At 48.0% G+C, this 5,289-nt stretch overlaps 1 non-coding gene across 1 annotated transcript; it reads right to left on the bottom strand.

The window, feature by feature from the left end:
• Positions 1 to 3,727: 3,727 nt before the first annotated feature.
• On the bottom strand, positions 3,728 to 3,836 carry LOC120663124. Its single transcript, XR_005670347.1, has one exon. It is a non-coding gene; the product is annotated as a small nucleolar RNA R71 (small nucleolar RNA).
• Between the last annotated feature and the right edge of the window lie 1,453 nt (positions 3,837 to 5,289).

The raw sequence follows: 5,289 nt of genomic DNA, 5'->3' as shown, positions 1-5,289 counted from the left end.
GAGAAGTCTTCGTACATACCTGTTTTGATAAGGAGGTCCGGATCGAATGCTCGGGTTTGGACGAAGCTTCTGTTCTTGAGGATGGCGTAGCCTTGTCGATCACGATCATCTCGCAAGTCGAGGTGCGGTGCATCTTCCACATCAATCTGTATAACTCCGGCTTGTGGTTCGGCTTGCATCTCTTCGTGTTGTTCTTCTTCCTCGTAGTCCATCGTGCTTGGTGTAGGCGTATGTTCGGGTGTGTACGAGCTTGAGCCACCCTGAGAACGGGATGAACTTCCACCCATCATCTTCTTGAATGTGCCGGAAACCTTCCGCCCTATGCCTTTCATGATGGAACAAAGACAAGTGCAACTCGAAATGGGTTACGTTAGTAAAACCGAATTGAATGTTCTTACCCGTGAGTTGCTCCTTCTTTCTTGCAGCAAAGAAATGAGAGAGAGAGGTCTCTTGAATTCAAATTTTGAGCAAAAATCCAATGAAAACCCGAGAGCAAAGTTTGAGAGAATTTGAGAGAGAGTGAGTGAATGAGAGTTGAGTGTGAGAGCTCAACACCCACCCCTCGGCCTCTATTTAAAGATAGAATGGGCGAGCACCGTTGGGAGAAGCCAGGCACAACGGCTAGTGACCGTTGGAAAAGGCTGGGCCCATTAACCGTTGGCAGGGGGCCGGCCGACCCTAGGGTTCGGCCGAACCATAGGTGGGCCACCCTGCTGACAGCCAGGGCCCACTGCCCTTCTAACGGTCATAAACTTTTAAAACTTTGGTGCCGGCCAAACTTTGCTTCGAAAAGATGTTCAAATTTATTTTTCAAGATATTTTCATGTTCGGAAATATTTTTGGATTTTTGTGGAAAATAGAAAAAGTGCTAGAAAAGTTTCTAGCATGCAAGGGTGTTTTTGAAAATTCAAATATGCAGTGAAAAAAATCGAAAAAGTCGAGAAAAGTAAAATGATGGAGGGTGAATATGAGATACGTATCGATTTACCTTCGGCAAGGGCTCGTCGTTTAGAGTCTGACGAGCGGGACCTTTCTCCTGCTGTGATTACCACTGCTCGGCTCATCCTGGAGAATTGGACGAGGATGATCTTGTGACCTTATGCCACTCCTTCATTGCACGTCTTCTTCAGGATCGTGTGGTCGTAGGTCCTTCTGGCTGGGTTTCAGGTGCACCCCAGAGTGGACTCCCATCGTGAGCCTGCTGGATCACGAATTTCTGCTCCTTCCTGTAGAGGAATTTAAAGAATATGTTGTCAACCCTGATGCGAAACTGGACTTCTCCAGATCCGATGTCGATCCTAGCTTTCACACTGTTCAGAAAAGGTCGTTCAAGGATGAGGTCTAGTCCCAAGTCTCCATCCATGTTGAGGACGACAAAATCGGCTAGGACGAAGCAATTCTGGATTCGTACGTAGATGTTTTCGACTATCCCTTCGAGATGTCGGACTGTGGAATCTGCAAGCTGTACGAACATACGGGTCTGGGAAAGAGCGGGATATTGTAATTGCTCAAAGATTACCTTGGGCATGATGTTTATGCTTGACCCAAGGTCGCAGAGGGCCCGTGTAAAGGACTGATCGAAGATGGAACAGGTGATCATGGGCACCCCTGGGTCTCCATGAAGTTTTGTTGTCAGCCCACCCCACGCATTCATCCTTGGGTGCATGGTTCCTCCTGCATGGTTAGTGCGAGAGGTCTGCCGGGGAAGGTTGCCCCACCCAGTAGACACCATATTTGCAGTTTCGATGGGAGATTCGGGTTGCCCCAGGATCTTCCCGTTCCCAAAGATAGGAGCAGGAACAGCTAATTGTTGACAGTGCTTAAGTGTCATTTTCACCAATCAACTATACTCAATAATAAAGGAAAACTACATGCCTTACTCACATATTTGTATCACTAACCTCGCCCCACAGTTGTTTTCGAGTTTTGTACATTTTAGATGAGCAAGAGTGGAATAAGACGAAAACACGCAGCAGACGCCACATAACTACGTAGAATATCGCATCCAGCGTCACACCCTTAGAAAGAGGGCCCACATGTCAGAGGAAACAGGGCCTCCACGCAAGATGTACTAGAGGATAAGGATAAGATCCAACAAATCAACCACCCAGCAAAGGATCAGCACGAACGACTGACAGGTGGGGTCAGCCGAACCTGGCCCGCAATGCGTCTAGGTGCATCTCGAGGAGGAGTCATGGCCAAGACACCTGATCACCTTCCATATATGCGTTGGCGGGAAACCAACCTCCAAGTAGTATAAACAGGGACTCTCTCTCTCCCCCCCTCTCATACACACACATACACTTCTCTCTCCCCCCGCTCGGGTATGCGGGATCCTTCGGATATGACCGTACTCCATGGTGTGACTGGGGTAGACGGCAGGTGGTGACAGCCCTGTCCATCCGGCATAACAGCGGTGTTGCGTTTAGCGTACTCCCCGACATTCGGGTTTGGTGTAGGAGTTCATGCAAAGAGGTAACGGGACTGGATGTACTCTGGTACCGGACCTTCTCCCCGCTATCCCATTTTCCTGGCACCTGTAGTCCTAACCATGATCTAGCATGACCCCAGCTTTGGATAGAAGCATTAGGACACCTAACCTAGCCTAAGCTCCAGCTGACTTGACGTAGGATAGAGTAGTTCCTTGTTTTATAGTTTCTCTCCTTTATTCCTTCCTCTTGGAGTGTGGATGTGTGTTTTGTCACATTACCCTTGCTTATTCTTAATTTATACTTACCCCTATTAGAGCATTACCTATTACTTGAGGCACAATGTCATGGTTAATGTTGAGTACAATACCTTTGCCGCTGACGTCCTTTGGGACACAAATAAATGACGATACCCTTACTCTCCGGGTGAAATGCTACAACGGTATATCTATGCGCTTGCAGATCCATCTGTAATCGTATTGATTATACCACGAGAGTGGCACCCCTTGGGTGCAGTTGCTAGGATGGGTTCGGCGCCCTCATTTCTAGTGATTGCACTAAGGACCGCCAACATGCATTTCTGGTGCCGTTGCTGGGAATTAACCATTCCTAGTGATTGCGCTAAGAAATGTCAACAAGCATTTCTGGTGCCGTTGCCGGGGACAGCATGTGAACAAAGATATTGTGCTGATATTAAGTTAGAGCTTGTACTCTGGATATAGTGTTTACTCTTTCAGGCTAATGTCACTTTATGTCTTCTTTTATTTTTTGATTTGAAAGAAGATAGGGGTACTGTATGACCGGTTTCTCCCTACCGAAAAACTACACAGACAATCCAAAGAGGCTCGTGAGAAGGGCACGACCTCGCGTCGTTCCTCCTCTCGCTATCCTCCCGGCACAGAAACCCATTTAGGAAGCACCACTCGTTCTTGAGGCTATGGCTGAAAAGACTCTCCGCGAGTTCTTCGTCCCCTCCATCGACAATGAGGCCACTGGCCCCAACATCAATGTCGGGGACATGAACTTCGAGCTCAAATCAAGCCTCATCAACATGGTGCAGGCTAGCCCATTCTGTGGCAAGCCGAACGAGGACGCAAATGTACATTTGCAGAACTTTCTGGAGCTCTGCGACACCGATGTCATACGGGGTGTCGCCGCCGACGTTGTCAAGCTTCGTCTATTTCCCTTTTCCCTCCTGGGAAAGTTGAAACAGTGGTTTTATAAAGAAAAGGACATCGACACCTGGGCCAAATGCTCCAAGGCGTTCCTCGTAAAATTCTTCCCGCTGGGCAAAACAAATGCCCTGTGCGGGAAAATTACAAGTTTCCAGCAGATGGGGATGGAATCCATCCCAGAAGCTTGGGAGAGGCCGCAGGAATACATCCTGGCCTGTCCTCATCACGGCATGGACGAGTGGCTCGTCCTGCAAAGCTTCTACAACGGGCTCACAATGACATCTCGAGCCAATATTGATGCAGCTGCTGGAGGAGCCTTCCTCGACCTGACCATAGCCAAATCCAAAGCATTGGTCGAGAAGATGGTCACGAATCAGGGGTGGAACGATGAACGACTCCAACCCCACACCAAGGGCATGCATACCGTCAAGGAGACGGATATGATCGTTGCCAAACTGGACCTCCTACTGAAGCATCTCGGCGAAAGGGCCGAATTCAAGAAGCATAGAGAAAACTATGCTCATGCCATGGAATCACACTTCACGTGCGAAGTCTGTAGTAATGATGGACACTCAGGGAACGACTACCCCGAAACCCGTGAAGACTGCGCCTACCTCAACAACAACGGGTACCGTCCACAACAAGGAGGCCAGGGGTGGAACCAGCCACGTCCACCTTTTCAGGGAGGTAATAACTACAATCCTTCTTATAATTCGAATTTCAATTCAAACCAACCTCCCTTGAGAGAACTTGTTCTTGGCCAAGTTAAAATCAATAAAAATATAAATAAAAAGATTTTGGCCAATGACAAATCCCTGGAAAGTTTAAATGTCAAGCTTGAAACTTTGTCTTCAACTCTTAAAAACCAGTCAAGTTTCAATAAAAAGGTAGAATCTCTTCTTGCTCAAATAGCTGCTTCCGTTCCTGTCTCTGAGAATGTTAAAGCGGTGACCACGAGGGGTTGGTAAGTCGACTCATGATCCACCACACCCTAACCATGCAGGAAAAGCACCGGCAACCCAGGAAGAAGAACAACCAACAGATCAAGAAGAAACCAGGGAACCAGAAAAGGGAACAGCTCCACAGGATTATATTGAGACCAGTTTCTTGCCGTTCCCCACCCGTAACAAGAAGGCAACCGTGGATGAGTAGTTTACCCATTTTGTTGAGATGATTCAGAAGATACATGTCAATGTCCCTCTGCTGGACGTAATGCATGTACCGACCTACGCCCGATATATCAAGGACATCATCAACAAAAAATGGCCGCTGCCCACCACAGAAGTTGTCAAGCTCATGGAAGAGTGTAGCGTAGCTATACTCAACCAACCCTCGGAGAAGAAGAAAGATCCAGGATGCCCCCACAATCACGTGTTCAATCGGGGCACAACATTTTGGTCGTGCCTTGTGTGACTTAGGAGCAAGTGTTAGCGTGATGCCAAAAGCCGTCTACGACAAGCTAAACTTCACACACCTCACACCAACCCCAATGCATCTCCAGCTGGCAGACTCCTCGGTACAGTATCTAGAGGGGATTGCAGAAGACGTACCAGTAAAAGTTAGGGACTACTTCATCCCTGTCGATTTCGTGGTGCTGGACATGGACATTTCCAAGGATACACCACTTATTCTAGGAAGACCATTCCTAAGTACTGCGGGGGCACAAATCAATGTTGGAGCCGGAG

Source organism: Panicum virgatum, chromosome 2N (genome assembly GCF_016808335.1).
Source record: "Panicum virgatum strain AP13 chromosome 2N, P.virgatum_v5, whole genome shotgun sequence".
Lineage (NCBI taxonomy): Eukaryota > Viridiplantae > Streptophyta > Magnoliopsida > Poales > Poaceae > Panicum > Panicum virgatum.
The sequence above is the reverse complement of the archived record's forward strand: the minus strand, read 5'-3'. Positions and strand labels throughout refer to the sequence as shown.